At 41.3% G+C, this 20,081-nt stretch overlaps 1 protein-coding gene across 1 annotated transcript in view; it reads right to left on the bottom strand.

Moving 5' to 3' along the window:
• Window positions 1–17,948, bottom strand: part of LOC128737786 (uncharacterized) — a 146,169-nt gene extending 128,221 nt beyond the window's left edge. Inside the window, exon 1 of the mRNA XM_053832493.1 lies at window positions 15,842–17,948. The gene's annotated coding sequence lies outside the window, so the exon portion shown is untranslated. The remainder of the gene's footprint in view (window positions 1–15,841) is intronic.
• Window positions 17,949–20,081: the final 2,133 nt, after the last annotated feature.

Here is a 20,081-nt window from a genome sequence, read left to right as displayed (position 1 = left end):
TCTGGAGAGGACGGGCGAGCTTGCAAATGCCACGTCCATGGTAGCAGACCACCTCCGGCGGAGTGGCGATTTAAACCGGCCGGCTGAGGCTCAATCCACCTAAAGCAGTGCACTGTCAAGGCCAATTCATTGTTAGTTAGTGTTTAGTCGTCGTCGTCGTTCGCCACGGTTCCAAGGTGACAGTGGAGATTAATTCCCCAACAACCGCTCGCTGGGCAGTACGGCAAACAATGCCCGAATCAGCTGAGTCATTTTCCGATCCAGTAACACCCAGCCATAGCAGCAGCCGCTTTTGCTGACTAACGGTACGGAAAAACGGAGCCGGACCGGTGGAAAATAGGAAATACCGGTTCGGGCGTAGTTGGAAGATAAATTAAATGGTGTGAACGATTAGCATCCCTCCCCCTCTCTCACACACGATTTTCTGTTACGTGGGATGCGAATGCGAATGGGGGGACGGACGTAAAACGAGTTTGCATTCCGATGGCGAAGGAGAAGCCTAAGCAGAAAAAGAAGAGCGAAAGCAATAAATTTAATAATGCCTTCATAATTGCTTATATATGCGATCAACTATTTCCGGATTGTTCGTCGTAGTTGCGAACGAGCGTAGAGAAAAAGGAACAACGAAACAAGGGGCAAAGGAAGACGCAGATTGATTATACAAATCCGGTTGAAGCCCGCTAATGGAAGCTTACGTCTTACGTTTCTCGAGTATTTCGCTTTGGAGCCTCATTCTGCCTGCCTGCCTGCCAGCGCCGCAGGAAATTTCGCCATGACAGTGTAGTGCAGTGCAGTGCCGGTGCGGTAACGCGTGGAGGCACTAAGTAGGCCTCGATTCGATTGCAGCACCCCGATTATTGATGCTATCGAGAGAAACTATCACCGTCATCATCATCATCATCATCATCATCATCATCGTCACCGTGCGTCGACGTGATTCGCTGCAGCAACGGGAAATGCTTCCGTGGCAGTGAATGACGACAACCGGTAGGCCCAGGCCGACGCGACGGCTTGTCACTTCTTCGCTGGGGTGCACCCCAGCCAGCCGACGTTGTTGTTATGGTGTGTTAGGCAACCGCTTACTTGGATGGTTCGATGTGAATTGCTGTGGTTGGATAGGGTTGGGCAAGTTCTGAACTGATTTCGAATGATTTTACTAACGTATGCATGGAAATCTTCTGAGTGTATCAGAGTAATCAAAAACTGATCATATTTGGAACACGACAAGATTTCAATGTCATTGGAAAACATAATAGTGACGACTCATGATCATGATTTCACTCAAACGTATATTTATTATAACTCTCGCGGCCCCTTTGAGTGATCACTCAGCCACTTGTACATCTGTTGTAACGAAAATTCTCATAATGCAAGAAACAAAACCCTTTTTCTTCATTTAAATGTCTCTAATGCCTTTGTCAGTTTCCCCTTCCCCTCCCGTTGTCCCACGCCATTTGTAAATCTGTCATCTTTTCGGTAATCGGCATATAAATAAAGCAAAATAAAGCCTTCTTTGCGTTTTTTTAACCCATTAAGCCCCAGACTTTTCCCAGCAGGGATAGAAAGTTGGAACTTTCAGGAAAATTCTCTTTTAGGTCAACTAAGAAAAAACCACTGACATGTATTTTTAATTTTGACCCTGTGTCCCGCAACGCTACGTTGCGAAAACGCAACGCTGGGCATTAAGGGTATACCGTTTTTGCATACCTGCATTATTATGCTAATGCTTCATACTTTTTTACCGTTAAATCAAATTTGGAATTTTTTTTTGTGATTTTGAGTATTAATAAAGATTAAATGAATGGCTTAGAGTATTACATGTTATGTTTTATGATAGATATCAAAACATTTGGGTTGGAGACCATCTTTGCACTAGACGCATAGTATGCAGTTTGAATGCTAAATGCAGGTCAACGGTTGTAACATTAAATTTGGGTCCATGAAACTGTCGTTGCCATCACTCAATTCCTCCAGATATTCCGGAGGCAAAGGTACTTTAACAATTTTATTACGCTCTTATCACAACGGCTTCTCCATCTGCCATCAGTGTTTGAAGCAGCGAATTGTATGTTATGTAATTTTTTATAATGTTTCCGGGATATTTTAAATAAGCGAAAGATGAGATTTACATTCATTTGTTTACTAAAAAGCAACGACATCAAATGAAACACCGCAGCGAACGAACGAAAACAAACATTCCCGTTGCAAATTTTGAATATCGTTACTTCCTAGCGTTGCGTTTTCGCAACGCAAAGCTTCAAACCTATCTGAAAATTACAAAAATAATCAAAATTATGAAACAAAGTTTTTTTTGGCAAGCAACCGATTCTTACTAACACTGATTGATAGGTCAGGCGTTAATAGAGGTAGAATCGAATTTTATGAGCATTTTTCCTTAACTGTCTGAAAAATAGCAAAACCTGTTTTTTTGTCACAGCTGTAATTATGTTACATGTAATATCTGACCTTTGAGCAAAAACAGGTCGATTAGATTTTTTTCCAATCTTTATTTGTTTCTCAGGGTCCAAGTTGATATCTTCAACCGGGTCTTCTCTAGAAACGAATGAAAGTGCGTTGCGTTTTCGCAACGCTGGGAGGAAATGGGTTAACCTCCTCCTTGTTAAGGACTAGCCTATCCTCCCTATCAGAAAGCCTCCCTTGTCATCCAGCCACTTGTACAACAGCGATCGGTCCTAATGCAAGAAAATGCGTACTCCTGTACCCATTTGAACCTTTCTTCTCCCTTTTAAGGGAAAAGGGAGGGGGCTTTTTGTCAACCGTCCGGCGCTGATTCTTTTGTGTCAAAGAACATGTGTGACCAGTTTGATGAAGTACCGTCTAGACATTCCGGAGTTATGGAGGAACATATATTCAAAGTCACGTTTCCCGTCCTCCCCTGTTGGCTCACTCCCAAACAGTTTATCCTTGTGTCACATCTGTTTCCATATACCCTCCCTGGAGACTTGACCTTTCTTTATCGACTCAAAAAGATTTTCAATGGCGGAGAAAGCTCGATTGCAGGCAGTTTTTGGTTCGTGGGTTCCTAATCTTTTGGATTTTGTGTCTAACTGTACTTTGGAATCCGAACGTACAGCACAAGCTGACTTAATTTGTATAAATTTGATAGCAGCAATTCACCGAATTGATCACCTTATACTGCTATTACGCCGATGACTTCAAAATCTATCTTAAACAGAGTAAATCACATCAATGACCGTGACGTTATTCTTGGTAGAACGCTAACGTTCGATAGGCACGCACATAGGGTAAATCGCTAGATTAGGACGGGACTTCAAGGATCGTTATTGCCTGATGTCGTTTGGACGTCGCAGCAGCTCGATTGAAACTTGCCGATTGAGCGTGTGCAGAGAAGATTCATTCGTTTAGCTTTGAGGGATTTGCCTTGGCGAGATTCCGCCAACCTTCCCTTACCCGGATCGCTGCCGTTTAATTAAACTAGACAGCCTCGAATGACGCCGCTAACTACAACAGGCCTTACTTGTGGCGAAACCCAAGAAACATTTATACGCTGAATAACATTTTAGCAGCCATAATTATTCAGCCATAGCTATTCAGCCGAAATTGAAGAACTTATACAACCTATTTTATCCGAGGCGGAAAAACACTTGTTAATCCGTTATATCGCCTCTGTGCGCCTTGTTTTCAGCTTTGCGCAAATTGGTTATTTAAAAACGCGCAAAAGCCTCTATTAAGCTACATTACAGCTTCAAAGCAGCTATTAGTAAGCCCGAAGCTTGATAAAATCACCAAATTTACATGTTTAAGAGCTGAAAAAAGGTTTTTATTTCTAATACTAAACCATAGTTCAGCCTTTTTTAAGTTTTTTAAGTTCTTATCGGGAAAAATAGATAATTCAGTATTTCTAAAATTATAGCACCTACAAAAAAATGTTGTGTCACTGACTTTTAGAAAATGTTTTTAGTTTTGATAAAAAATATTGACAAAAACAAAAATTATTTCCTACACTAGAAAAAAGCACTACACAAATTAAAACTTTATTTCCCAAAAAACGCCATCTCAGAAATTCATGAAATTTTGTCTAAAGATAGACAATTATGTGACCTACATTTCTTCCATACATTGCAAAATGGTCATATTTAAGAGAAAAAAGTTTTTCTAGCAAGAACTTATAGCTATTTATATCTTTTTTTTCAGTGTGTATATGAAAAAGTTTTTGTTAGGAAAACTATTTTCTCTTTGATTGGACCATTTTGTGACGTATGGAAGACTTGTAGGTCATATAATTTTCTGTCTCCAGAAAAAAATTCATCAATTTCTGAGATGGAGTTTTTTGGGGAATCGATTTTTAATTTTAGAAATGCTTTTTCTAGTGTATTTTTTTTCTTTTTTATTTTTGTTAGGAAAACTTTTTTTCTTTCAGTTTGACCATCTTGCGATGCATGGAAAATCGGTAGGCCATATAATTATCTATCTTCAAAGAAATTTTCATCAATTTCTGAGATGGCGTTTTTTGGGAAAGCGGTTTTTAATTTTTGAAATGCTGTTTTTCAGTGTAGAAAACAATTTTTATTTTTTTCAGTATTTTTTATGAAAATTCATAACCTTTTCTAGAAATCACCCACAGATCATTTTTTTGAAGGTCCTATAGTTTTCGAATTAAATTTTTTATTTAAAAAAGTGACAAAATTGCGCCCTTTCCGAAAGTTAGTCTAGACCAACTTTGGTAAAACTAAGTATGCAAAGTTGCTTATTTACATGAACTCTTTACACACACAAAGTTTTATTGAATTCTGAGAGGGTCGTGCCAACCTTTGGTCGAGTTGGCGTGAAATCCGTCATGTCTGGTGTGGACTCCACACCATCTCGACTGGAACTTGCGGATTGAGCGTGATTCGTTAAGCTTTGCTTTTGATTCCTTTAGCTCTCCCCTTACTCCGATTGAACTAGACACCCCAGAGTGACGTCGCAAACTACAGCAGGCCTTAATTGTAGCGAAAGTGCTCAACGGTGAAATAGATTCCCCGAAACTGCACTGTCTATGATGAAGTTCCGTGCATCACAACGTGTGTTAAGACCGTCCTCGATGGTTATAAACCACTTTTGCCGGATGAACTTCGGTTATTTTGAACCAACAGCGTTTTGTGTGAAAATTTTCAATAATAATTTGGCTAACCCTCTTATATGTTGTCATGACCGCTTTCGTTGGTTGATTGGTTTCAAGGTACGATGCTAGCCTAACAAGTCAGTCGCCGTAAGTTCGAATCTCAGCTAGGTGGAACTGCTAGATATAGTCAGTAGGATTATCGCACTAGCCCCGTAACTGTCATGTATTCTAATAGCCGGCTGTGAAGTCTGTCGATAAACCCACGTTTAAACCCAAGGCTTTGCTTTGCTTACAAGTTTAAAAGTAGAATAGTTAGAAACAGTTCACTTTAGTCACTTTGAAAAGATTTTGTGTCAAATGATGTACAGCAAATAAACAAATAAACAACGGTTGTTCGAGGGAATCTTGGAGTGAACGACCGGAGTGAGCGTTGTGAAGCACGAAATGCATCGAGTGCGATGTAAGTTTAGTGTCAAGCAATACCCCAAGGTCATTAACTTCAGTGACTCTAGTGAGTACATACACATTAATTTCATAGTTGTAGACGACTGGACTGGCAATGCGGTGGAAAGTCATTACTAGACATGTCGTGCATTTTGTGCTGCTCACAAGCCATTGCTTCCTGCGCCAATCGATAAACAAATCCAAGAGCTTCTACAGCCGGACACAGTCATCTGTAGAACGAATCACCGAATATAATTTCAGATCATTGGCATACATCAGTTTGCATCCAATTCCTAGCGGCGATACAATATCGTTAAAAAACAACACAAATATGAGAGGGTCCATGATGCCGCCTTGAGGAACAACCGACCAGTTGATTAACTGGGAAGAGAAACAGAAGTCAGCCTGAAGACGTAGAACTCAGCCCCACAAATAAGAAATTTTCCGCAGCAGTATTTTATGATCAATACGATCGAACGCTGCTTTTAGATCAGTATAGATCACGTCAATCTGTGCTCTTTGTGGACGTTTAACGTTTGTGGTTTAAGCTTACGGATCGACCAGGCATAAATCCGCGTTGGTCGGCATAGATATAGCATTTTGTTCTAGTAAGAATGAAATAACTCACTTCCTTTTCAAACAGCTTGAATGCAACAGAAAGGCTGGTAATACCACGATAGTTCCGAATATTTCGACGATCGCCACTTTTGAAAATTGAAAAAATATGAATCGACTGCTTCCAGACATCCGGAAATTTTTCATGCTCGAATGATAGATTGAACATAAGACACAAAGATTCCACTAGACTCCACTCACGCCATTGTACTACGGGTGAAGACTAAAGATGGAATACCATTAGGTCCGGGACAACACGAACATTTGGAAAATAGTGCGAATAGCAGTAGCCCCATGTTACTGCTTTGTGGAACACCAGAATTGTTGGTAAACTCAGTAGAGCAGCATTTGTTATGTTCTAAACGCAAAACTCTATCGCGCAAGTACGAACTCAGTGATACAGTAAACTTCTGTGATGCATCAAGCCGTGCCAGTTTGCTATGGCCTATCCTATCCAACGCTGCTTTCAAGTCGGTATAGATTGCTTCAACTTGAGTCTTCTGTTCCGTGTGTGTAATACATTTAGACGTAAAATCGAGTAGATTCGTACAAACTGATCGGTCGGGCATAAATCTGTGGTGATTTGTTCGATTTTTTGTTCGGGATAAAAGGAAAGTGCTTTCAACATAATTTCACAACCTTTTTTCGTAGTTTTCCACCATAATTCAACTTTAAATTGGATTCAAAATTAGATATGAAATGGGACTTAAAGCTAGACTTGAAGTTGGTCTTCAAATCAAAGTTGAAATTGAATTTGAATTTGAAATGTTGCAAATGGACACAAAATTAGAATTGAATTTGGACTTGAAGTCAAGCATAAATTAAGCTTGAAACTAAACTTAAAATTTAGTTTATAACTACACTTGAAATTGGATTCGAAACTAGAATTAGTGGCAGATTAAATTTAAAACTTCTGGGTTATAGAATTTATTTTGTTTTACATTAAATTTGAAAGAGAAGGTTGAGCTCGTGCCCCATGCAAGTGCCTAAAAACACCTTTAAAATGTATTATTTTGCTTCTTCCTTAACAACAACAAAAGAGTATCTTCCCAAAAGACACGCGCTGTCGGAAGTGCCACCAACACCAATCGTCATTGCATTGCATAATGTCAACTTCGCCGGGCGGGCAAACTTCGGGGCAACCTTAACCTTGAACCCCGCTCACGTCGTTAATCGCGACGTTTGCATTCTTGCTCACGCAGAATCGCACCTTCACTTCTCGTTCAAGTGGCACCCGCGGTGGCGGCCGGCGGCAGGCGACAGGCGGTGGAAGCCAGCGGGAGCAGCACCAAACAGCAAACGGTCATTAATCGTCCAGTCATGGGTGTTCTCGGAGCTCGGTCGGTGATTGTGTATTATACATACCTACCACACTATAATAATGTGGCAATGTAGTACTGCTCGCGCTCAAGGACAACCGGTTCATTGTCTCCTCATTAGAGCTCCAGGAGTGGCCTCGCGGGCACTATTCGCTGGATGACGATTGACGAGTTCGTTGATCGTTTTTCCGAACGAACGCACCCCTCGCGCCGCGAGAATGTATGCATGAATGTACGTACGTCTGTATGTGTTTGTGTGTTCCGTTCTGCGGGCATGGAGCATGTTATAAATTATAATCCATACCATATCTACTACTAGCGGAGGTCGTAGGACTGTTAGTTGAATGAGCTACGGCTATTTCCGGGCCACCATAAGCACTACTACTAGTAGGTGTGTAGACGAAGACCGACGACCGACCGAGGGTTGCTTGCTTGCTGCTGCTGCTGCTGCTGTCGACTTGCTTGAGCTATCCGGACAGGTGATTGAGCGGCTATTGTTCGCACGGAACGGAGAGATCGCCTTCCGTTCGCGGCCAGACTATTTGCATGCCGAGAACTTCCCCTATTTGGAACGCCATTTCTGTGCGCCCCCTTTAATTGGCTTTTCAGCCAGCCAAAGTGCCCGTCTGGATGGATTGGAACACGACTTTGTGCAAAAGTTTGTGCCTTTTTTGTAGTCCGCGCGCCGTTTTCTGCTTCCCCCTTTCGACTGACTGTGCACAGGCTGTGTGTTTATGGACCCTCCCCCCCCCTTCTGCGCAAAGATGGATACGTTCGTGATGGGGATGAAATTATATGCTGCTAGCTAGACTGCAGCAAGCAGAGGCAGCCCATATGGTTTGGTTGTCAGCGGCATATCAGTAACAACGGCCTTCACTCCGCGCGTCGTGTAAGTTGAATTTTGTTCAGGCCAGCACCAATTCCGGCCGGCCGACCGGCCGACGGACGTTTTAAGGCTTGTGCACCTTTTTCGGCGAGCTGCGAAACACCGGGGGAATAAAATAAATTGCAAATGTCAAGGACATTTGTTCGCACACGCTACCCGTGCGGTGTGCAGGATGGATGCCGGCTACGCCGGTGCCGATACCGACGATAAATTCTTGCTAACTGGATGATTGCCGTTTTTTCGGCGTACAAAGCGCTCGGTCTTTAGAGTGGTTTGAATGTGGTTGCTGTATTAAAGCACTTTCTGCTATCAAATAAGCAAAACAAAGAACTGAGAGACTGACACTAACAGTCTGTACCAGTCGGGACTCGAACATGCGACGATTGGCTTGTACCAACTGGAAGGGGCTGCTATTAAATACCATCTAATCTGAGTACATCTACTGTTAATTTGAAACAGCATGCTTGGATGGCTCTGACATTGGTAATAATTCGACAGCCGGTGTAGTTGTTTATTTCGCAGAAATCAACAATTCGTCGTTGCTATGATTACATATGAGAAGCAAACAAGCAATTCAATTTGTATCAAACAGAGAGCGCCAAGGTGAAGGCCTTTCTCTGCGTTTGCCCCCGTGAAATTCTCGCAGAATTCTGGCTTTAATCTTCTTTTGCTAACAAGGTTACAGCTAAAATCTTTCTCCACAGTAGCTCACGGTCTAATTTAACTATTGGACCTAACGCTACCGACTGAATGGCTTGGCCCGGAGCCATGGATATCCGTAATCCCAACCAGCTTTCAAATGCGACTAAATAGAAACAACACGTGAGCGGTAGAAAATCAAAATTGAGGCTTTTTAATACATATCAACGCATAAATGTCTATGCGTGAAATCCGTTCGAGTAATATCCGATTTAAATGATTGTTTTGAACGCCAATTTGACTCAATGACGGTAAAAGTCTTCGTCTTTTGAGGTTATCCACGAATCAAGTCATTTATCGATGTCTTTATATGAGCGAAACTGCTGATAATGCTGTGTGACCTTTTCACGAAATTTTTATCTTGTTCAGCAAATTTCTTCAACTCTAAAAGGCAATTAATGTGAAATCATCGGCTTAGTTCCAGTTTGGATTATAAACACATAACACATAATAACTTTTTGTAGAAAAGAGATAGAAGGATAATTTCTTCGACAATGTTATAGCTAAAGATTATATAAGTAACTTTGCCAAAGACATAGTAGGCGTATTTTTTATAGTTTCTATGTCACAGGGCGTTTTATATAAAGACCTCTCAAAAATCACTGTTTCGCTGATTACTTCAAATTTAATGGTTTTATTGCATCATAATGTTTAACAAAGTTGTTTTTCTTATCAAAAGACATATTTTTGTAGAACATTGTATGTTGAAAACTCATACGTATAACGAGTTCTAACGTTTTTCCTGTGTTTTTTTCCAAGATATTAGAAAATGCTACACAGTGGAAAATGACCAAACATGGAATAATTAAACTGAAATTACTCGAGTTAGAGAGAAAACCAGTTTTTTTATTTTCACATATGTTTGAAATAAAATTTCAAGCTATCAGAAACGGCTAAGTTTAATTTTTTTCCGTTTGCCCCTTTTTGAGATATTTTATTATGAAAAAGACTTAAAAAACTCAGGAAATACGTTAGAACTCGTTATACGTATGAGTTTTCAACATACAATGTTCTACAAAAATATGTCTTTTGATAAGAGAAACAACTTTGTTAAACATTATGATGCAATAAAACCATTAAATGTAAAGTAATTAGCGAAAAAGTGATTTTTGAGAGGTCTTTATATAAAACACCCTGTGAGATAGAAACTATAAAAAATACGCCTACTCTGTCTTTGACAAAGTTACTTATATAATCTTTAGCTACAAATTTGTCGAAGAAATTATCCTTCTATCTCTTTTCAATAAAAAGTTATTACGTGTTATGTGTTTACCAGCCAAACTGGAACTTAGTCGTTGATTTCACATTAATTGTATTTTAGAGTTGAACAACTTTGCTGAACATTACAGGGAGCTATTTTGAACCACAAAAAACTTTCCACTTAATTTTCGCTGCTGGACCACTGTGCATTGACAGTTGTCTTACTCAATGAGATCATATAAGGTGAGGATGAAGATATGTTTCTGTAACAGCGAATTTCTTTATTCAGTTTGGGTTAGAACTGGATGAATTTTTTGGTGTTCATTTGCTCCTATTTGATAGATAAAAATAAACAAATTTGTTATACGATAAGCATCCTTGCATTGATAAAAAATCCAAGGAAAAATCAGTGAAAAACGTCAACGTTCAACGTTCTCTTCCTCACCTGTGCATATCTCATTGGCTCTCAGAATAACCATCGAACTGCCAAAAATAACCATGCTCCAGAGCATGTGAACTGTCAAATTTTAACTAAAAAGTTAAACTTATGGTAAATTTCGCGAAATGGTTCACAGCCTAAGCCAAACCATGTTCGGATCGTCGAACAGAACAAGTTATGATCAGAGGGCACAATATCGGGAGAATTAAATGTTTTTAAGTAGGTCCTTTGACGAATTTGGCAACGTATGGTCGAGCGTTGTCATGTTGTAGAATCACTTATTTGTGCCGCTGCTCGTATTGTTACCGTTTTTTAAGCAGTTCCCAGTGAAATGTACATTCGATTTCAAACCCGTATAATAAATAACACTGGCACAGTCCCATCTAATGCACCTTCTCAGCGTAAATATTTGAAAGAGCTGACATCCTAGAAGCATGACCGGGTAGCCCCCATGACTTTTTTTGTTCTTTGTAAGGAATCCTTTTTTTTATCAGCAGTCTCGAAGCGATGTAGAAAACTTTCCCATTTTCACCGCTGGAGCACTTGTTTGCGGACGGAAAAATAATGCTCAACGTCTTTTGGCTTCAAATCATAAGAGACTCAAGTTCTGGCTTGACGAGAAACTCCCAATACTGAAGTAAGCTCTTTTTTGCATTTGGCTTGAATCCTTAGCGAGTAAAGTGACCAATTGGTGCAATTCATGTTTCGGTCTTCTAAATACAATTTGAAATCATCGACGTATACTAATTTGCAACCAAATGCCTGTAGCAGAATAACGTCGTTGACGAACAGCATGAACACTGAGGGACCCACGTTACTTCCTTGTGGCACTCCTGAATCCAGCTCTAAAGCGCGAAATATTACGCAAAAGTATTCCGTGGTCGATACGATTGAAGGCGGCTGTTAGATCAATGTAAAGGACACCAAATTGTGCTTTATGTTCCATTTTCGAGATGCACGGTGAAGTCAACTCCAGTAAGTTGGCACATGCGGAGCGACCCGGTACGAATCCATGTTAGGATGTAGGGATGTAATGGAAAGGATGCCTAGTGACGGCACGGTAATTCCTGACGTTCTGCCGATCCCCAGACGTAAACACTAAAAACATAAAAGACTGCTTCCATATTTCGGGAAATTTTTCTTGTGTAAATGGCTTGTTGAGGTACACTAAACTGACTGCAATCTCGAGTTCTGAATCGAAAGATTCGATCAACAAAAATAGAAGCAAACAGTACAGTACAAAAAGGTCGCACGAATCTGATTCTGGTGTCGCCTCAGTACCAAGTACCAGTTCGGAATGGACGACGAGTTCCAAGTTTAGAAGAGATGTTCCTTAGAAACACTTCACAATTGTCAGAAAAAATCAGTCTTTTCTGTAACATTTTTCTAATCATTTCCGATTAGACCGATGCAACCGATGGGCAAAAATGAGCTTATAATCACAATTATTTAGGAGACGCTAGGTTGGAATCCCAACACAGTACCTATTCTTATGTAAAAGAATGCCAAAAAATGGATTGGTATTAGTCCCATCTTGTGCAGACATCGGAAAGAGGTTCATTTTGCATTACTGTCCACGAATATTACGATAAAGGTATAGAAACAGTATAGAAAGTCTTATTTATCGCCCGTGAAATGAGCTCAAATAGCTTCTAAAGATTGAGAAACCGTCAGAAGAGTCAAATCCAATCCAATCCATTCTGTACGAAACGCAAGAGTAGTCCATTTGAAAAACATCGGGACCCATCGTGCGACGCTAAATATCAATCAATGTGGGGCACGTCCCGGAATACTTGGCAACCCGAGACAAGTTGTCCAACTTTGCGACGGTTCCGCAAAACCCGAAAATTTGTTATCAGTTTCAGTTATCAGTACAAAGATTTTTGGCCTTCCTTCTCATGGTTGGTCGCCAACATGGCAATCGCTGTCGTTAAAGCAACGAAACCGATACCCATTTAAAAATGAACTGATTTAAGTGATCCTTCACTTATCACAACAACGCTGTTGTGTGCAGAAAAAAATTGCAGCAGCCATGACGAAAACAGTTATGTAACTACGCTCGATGCTTTGTTCGTACTGCTAGCCCCACCCCCAAGTGAAGACGTTGGATATCGTGAGGCAAATCGTGTTCGCTGAATTCAACCAATCTGGCATTTACATAATCCTCTTCCTTCTGGAGAATGGCCAGGGCATCGAACGGAAGCCTGGTTTCGGAAGCCCGATGGTGCTGCGTGACCAAAAATGCAGCAGTAGCTGAAGAGGAAGGCCGAGAGCAAGATGAGCTCATCGTTATCGCCTTGAGCCGGGATGTCGGAACAACCGGACAAACGATGATAAAATACCTGGACAAAATGGATATTTTTATGTAGAATGTAGTTTGTCCAAAATGTAGAAGCAGCTTATTATCAAGGCAACGAAACAGCAGAACATGCCGATATCTATCTTTTCATCGACCATAGCTAAGCTCCCGGTCAACCGCAGCAAGGCTGTAAATGCCACCAAAAATTAGACCATTTTTAATTGTATACGTTAGGCACGAATCTATAATTTTTCATTTTGGCTGTAGTCGGTTATAAATCGTTACTCTTGACAGTGCAAAAGTCACTCTTATTGTTTGAATGTACTGGTCAGCGGAACGCGCGGCTTTGCTGGTCTTCAACCAAGCGATTTTTCGTTTGACTTCTTGGTGGTCAGATGCTCGGCTCAGGGACGGCTATAATTGGAGTTAGTACTGGCAGTGAGGAACGAGTGCGTGAAGTAGAGTAAGCTTTGAAGGAAGGGCAAACCCCCGCTGCATAGAAGCACGCATAACACTAATATACAAATGCGATTATGGCAAAAAATGGAAGACGCAATAAGATACTTCTAAAGTCAATTCATTTAACGTCCATATTTTGGATAGAAATGGAAAAATAATTGACCACCAAATAAAAACAGAGTATTTAGTAACTAATCCTCTAAGTAAATTTCAATTCACTTATTAAAATAACAAATCTGCAATAAATGTATTACAATATTGAGATATTGCAGTATACCAATTCAAAAATCTATTGCAACTAAAGGAATCTCACTAGTAGCCTTTCTTGATATTGAAGGAGCATTTGACAATACTTCTCATTATTCAATTAAAAGTGCAATGAGATCAGCATAGGCTTGATCACCAAATAATCAGCTGAATTCAAGCCATGCTTGCTAATCGCAAATTTACTACCTAGCTTAGAGGCATGCGCCAAACGAAAAAAAACCAACCAAAGAAGATCTTCAAGGTGGGATACTTTTGCCCCTACTGTGGTCACTAATCGTTGACGATCTGCTCAAAGGCCAATTATTACCGAAGACACATACGTTTAGAAATGTCCAGAATAAGCCTAAACTTCCGGTTTCGGTAGAACCGATAGTGAATATTCTGAAGTGTTCAGATTGACCAAAAATACACGCAGCTGTTCATCCAGACCTTTGTCTTGAGAAATTCTGTAATTTTATGCCCCATTTACTATATTTCTAGAAAAAAATTAGAGGGGTTGTGTACAAGACACGACCGCATATATAGGTGACGCAGGACTACGTAAGTCTGTAGTGATAGTAGCATGTATTCATGCTTGTAATCATTCGATTCTTCATGTAGACATGCTATATGCAACATATATACATGCTACATGCGTTGTATGTAACATTTATCACAGCAGTAACATTGCATACGTTCAATTCTCAAAAGATTGTGCATTTGAAAACAATTTGACAAAATCAAGAACACAAACTATTGCTTTCCTGCTACCTTACTGAAATTAAAGATTGTTTTTATTACCCTTGGTTCCCCACGTTGAAAGGATTTTTCCAATTCGATCCTATTTTATCAACAGCACATCTTTTCACTATACTTTTAATGAAACGGCAAGCATGCATATTCATACAGAGTCGTATTATAACCGAACACTACAGCTGTAGCACATTTTTCCAACACAGATATCAAATTCGCCTAGGTTTAATCGTCTCGCAGTAAAGAATTTGCGATCTGTTGGGACAACGAACTTGTGTCATTTTTTCTAGCACAATTCCCTAACACAGATATCAAATTGGACTAGGTTTAATCGCGTTCGTAAAAAATCTGCTGGCACGAGGGGGCTTTGTTACCCTCTCTGGCGTACTTCCCAAGCAAGGACATCAAAACGGTCTATGCTTAACCGCGGTGTTGAGAAATCTTGTTGGAATGAGCAAACTTGGTCACTTGTTTTAGCTTACTTCCCAAGCACAGATATCAAATTGGTATAGATTTAGATCATCGCAAAGAATCTTCCAACCAATCACGAAGCGAGAGTTCTGGTAAAACATAGGTTCATTATTTTCAATTTTTCAATAGTTCAACATCAAGAATCTATACTTTTCTATTCATCTGGGTCAATTCTTAGAAGATTTTCCGATCGATTGGTGTAAGAATATTGAAAATAGATCGGAAAATCGCTGAGCTATTAGCGCTCAAAACCTATCATTTTTCGTGACGCTCGCATTTTTCGATTTTTTGAAATGACACCCTATCTCAAAACTTGCCGTAAGACGTAGTCCTACGTCAAAAACGAATACACAGTAGTGTAATATTCAATCTAATTGATCAAAACTGAAACGGATAACTTTTGCGTAGTCAGTGAAGAAGAGCAGTAACAACTCGGTGTGAAGCCCATGAACAAAGATTTCTAACACTGCTTGCTGTTAAGACATCAAACTGAACCAAGTCCAAAAAATGCAACTTTAACTGATCCAACTATATCACTATTGTTTTACAGAACTGTGCATAAACGAAATCACAAACTCAAAACCTCTTCTGTTGGACTGCCTTTGCTTTGCAAATTGTCGAAAATTTGTCCTGCACTAAATTGTGGGTCGTTCTATCCACACACATAACAGCATACTTTGATTCAAATTCCACTCACAAACTCAGAAAGCTATTGCGTTTCAAATCTCATGAAAACATTTCCCATTTGTTCAATGTTTATAACAATCATCACGTACTGTAACACTCAATCTCTTCTGCTTTTGCTCTGCTGCGCAGCAGGCCATCTGCTTCCACGCCACTCTTCATGTACGTACGCATAATAAACGCATTAAATCCGATACGGGAGTGCTGCTAAAAAGTGCATACCGCTGCAAATTCAACTTACCTTTCGTTATCTCTTCGATCGAATCTCCGACGAACATTCCGCGGCAGCGGCGGCGGGACCACCGGCAAAGTTTACTGTGATTGTTGTGTACAGTTGCGAATTAATTCACTTCAACAACAGCGCAATTACGGCAGAGCGGCGGCGGCGGCGGAGCTGCTCTATCGAAAACAAAAAAAAAGGCGAACGAGGGGGACGACCCCCGTGCTGGTAATCCAAAAGTTGCAGTGTACGGTCGAAAGCCGACCGAGAATGAGGTCACACGCTCACAGCGACGCGGCGACGGCGACGGCGACAACTGACTAAAAATAGCACCTACTTAATCCATATTGCACGGGGCGTAGTACTAGTGCTACCGCTACCATTGCTGCTCTTTCGCTGTTAGCAATAATCCAATAGCGATAAGACATTTTGATTTTCCTCTTCGATCGTCACAACATACACTTGCCTGCACTGCCGTTATGCACTTCCAACTATATCACACTGGCTGGTTTCTTCGCTTCGCGAACCAGCTCGAGACTCCTCAAGGCAGCACCGCTTGGAAATTCACTAAACTTGCAGACGGCGTGTTCTCTTAGGTTCCGGACCAGGCCGATTACGTGGTTCTCATTTCAGTCGAGATTTATAGCCATCCGGTCGTAATTGCACAATAATTCATCTTATTTTCCCGTTTCTCCCATCTTTTCTTACAGAAACTCGGCGCACTCTTCACGAGCTCGAAGCATCGGAAAACAATGCTAGCTGAATCTGAATCTTTCTTCGCAACCAATCGCTGCGTTGCGCTTCAGGTGAGCTCTTGGTTTTCCGCCAGTTGCACCAACACCAACGCCACCACGCAAACACTGCGCACACCACTGGCACGTACAAAGCCACAGAAACACTTGCCACTTATCGTTCACAGTACACCACTGGTTCGCATGTACGCGTGGAACTTTTTTTTTCTCACTTCTTGGCCACCAGAGCTGACTCGCTTGTTCCGTTTTCTATTCCTTCGGAGGCAACTTTCCTTTGTTTCCTCTCCAAACAGCGACACACTTGACGATTGGTATGGAAAAAATCGACCCCCAGGGTTCGTACAACAGCGACCAGATCACGGTACGTCCGCGAGTTCGTGCAGTTTGCGATGAGTTCCGCAACTCTAGAGCTCCAATTACTGATTTCGTAATCAACCAGTGCCCACGTAGATAACGCTTAAAAAACTATCGATGCTTCACTCCGCATGGGTTTTTTTTTCACTGTAACTCAAATCCCCCAGCGGTCAATTAATTACAATGTTCACCAACGATTATACGATAGAACGCACCATTTGCATACCCGATCGGGGAAGAATGCAACTACGGGAAGTAAAACGTGATTTGGAAAATCCTCCAACTCCCCCCGAATAGGCCTTAACTGTAACGGTTCGGAACCGCACTGGCTAAGTAGCTAGCTGATATTTCACAAGCACGAACAGAAATTTTTCAGTAACTTTTCACTTCTTCTTCGCGACTCCACACTGCTCCACACACAGCGAACAAACGGACGCAAACACGTTCACACAAAAGCACTTTTGTATTTCTTTGCCTTCTACTACACTCCGCCTACTGGCGGCGTTGGCTATAGCCACACGAACACAGTACAAAAAATTTAAAAAAAAAGACTTTTCTCAATCTTTAATTCCAAGGGCGACCGAATGGACGAACGGCGCGAACACTGCGTGCGAACCGCTCGACTACTCCTGGACGACTGACAGCGAGCGAACGGCGTTCGGCCGCACGAAGCTCCACCGCTCCGGAGTCCGGTCCGGAGTCGGCTCAGAAACTCTCTCTCTCGGTCTCTCGCGAAACCGGTTCAAGCGAGCGGCTGTGTGTGCGTGAACGGTCTTTGTTTCCTCACGCTTCGCGCTCCACCCGCACGTCACTGTGTTGGTTCCGTGCCGTCCACGGTGTTGCTTGTTTTTGTTGCTATTTGTCTGCTCTTCGGTTTGTTCGGTTCTCTCCCGACTTCCAACCTGCACTCAGCACTCTCTTCGGTTCCGTCCGGCGGCGGCGGCGGCTGGCCCGTTCCCGTGCCGGTTCCGTCCGTCCGTTCGTTCGACGGACCGTGTGGGTTATGCGATGATAATTATAAATATTTTGTAATGGGTAATCCTTCGCTGTTTTGCTGCTGTTGATCTTTCACAATCGCCGGTTCTCGGTTTCGGCTAAGGGATTTATGTACGTGGCACCGTGCTGCGGTAACGAGCCGGAAGGTCGCGCGGGGTTTGCGGAAACACTACCAATAAAACCGGAGCCTGAAATCAGAGATCGAGAGAAAGAGGCAAGGAGGAGGAGAAGAAAAAAAAACACTAAATTAGTTGATTGTTTTCGATACAGTTCTTTTGTGCCACTTTCGGTTCGACGGACGGGTTGGCTTGGCTGGCTGGCCGTGGCCGGTATGGTACGGTTTGTTCCCACCAGACGCTTCGAGGCGACACGGCCACCACCGTCATCCGCCACAGCTCAGGCAGGGCGTGAATGGCACGTCATCGTCAAATCGAGTGCGCAGTCAAGTGACTGGAGCTGGACTGGGAAAGGGGGTCGGTCGATATACAATATTTACATTATGGTGCTGTTTATCAATAACACGTTCGGATTACTGGCACAAACCGATGTTTAGTGTTTAGGTTTTTTTCCTCGCTCTCAACTCAACATGATGGAATCTACGATGGTTTCAACAATCCCCAATCAGTTTACTTTGCAAAAACCGATCATCGCGTGATACTTTGAGTACGAGCGCAATGAGGCCAATAGGTGACTCGCCGTAAATCAGTCCAGTAATTCGAGAGGAAAGGAAAAGATTCGATTCAATCGAACCGAACCACATTCCGATTCGGTTTTCTGTTTTCCAATAGCTTTTTGAATAGAAAAATTTATGATGAGGTGCTCTGCTCATCGTCTTCTCCTGGTAGGTAGATTGTCCTGTTTTTATGGAATGTAATAATGTTGCGTTGAATTTCACACAGCCATTCCCTTTTATCGCTGGGATGGCAATAAACTGAACTGACCACTGACTGTGCGTGTTACGAACAAGTCGAAGGCAGGCACGCAAGCCAGCACGTATTTTGTCCATTCAAAGAACAACAACAGAACTAAGTTTATAGGGGAAACTAACAATTGTCGGTAGCATGTTTCTTGTTGTCAGAACGTGATAAACATGAATTTAGAATTGGAACTTAACGAGTTTACACGTTTGCTAAATGAACGAACCAGCCGATTGGGTGATAATTTTGATGCTAAATTATCGTAAAATAAAATCGGTTTTTCTGGTGTGAAATAATACCCTTTAAAGTGATGTAAACCGACAATTTAAAAGCATTCAACTTGCACCGTCAACGCAACTCCTACGACGATTGTATGACATTTCTCTTGTACAGTTGCTGCTTCGTCGTAATTGCCTATTCCCGTCCTATCCAACACAAATTATTAAAAATATCAGCATTTTTATGACACACAATGCAAAACTAGTTAGTCCCTAATATTTTAGTTTGTTGTCTATCATACGCGATGAATCAAAGTGAGCTGAGATCTATTTAAATGCTTTTTATCATTAAAGAAGTCCTACATGCCAAAATTCCTATGTTTTTTCGTGCAACGAAGAAGAAAATGTCGACTAATCGTTCATAAATAAAAATAACTCACGCAAGGTATTGTCGTTATTCTACAGCCAGGAAAACTTGCCTGGCCTGCAGAAATTTTGCAGAATAACATTTGTCATGCCGTCCTACACAAATACATGCGCGTTAGCTTCGTAAACATTGTTGTGATTTTTAGTTCGGACGAAGAAAAATTTTGATGGACGGATTTCAAAACGGTACGACGAATTTAAGAAATGAAGTCAGTTGCGCAATCTCAATAATATGCTTTAATAATAGCTTTTCAGTGATTTCAAAGTTCACGGATCGGAAGGTAAGTGTGTTTAAGTCAAATCAGCACAAGAGCTTTTTGAGTATTCATTAAATCCACCCCAGTAATTATTGAAATAAGCATAAATATCGGGCACTGTCAAGTAATGGACAAACCAGCCAATCACATGTAAGCACGGTTTTGCTTCCCAAGCCCGGTACGACATCTTACAGACCTGCCATTTCGTTTACTTCGAGTCTAGAAAAAAGTGACAGAACCTTTCCGTCCCAACCGGTTAGAAACCGGCTTGATTCGATAATACCTAGACAAAGTTGATGTCCTGAAAGTAACCCGTTTTGTGAAAGTGTAAAATTATCTCT

The sequence above is a fragment of the Sabethes cyaneus genome, chromosome 2, assembly GCF_943734655.1.
Source record: "Sabethes cyaneus chromosome 2, idSabCyanKW18_F2, whole genome shotgun sequence".
NCBI lineage: Eukaryota > Metazoa > Arthropoda > Insecta > Diptera > Culicidae > Sabethes > Sabethes cyaneus.
The sequence above is the reverse complement of the archived record's forward strand: the minus strand, read 5'-3'. Positions and strand labels throughout refer to the sequence as shown.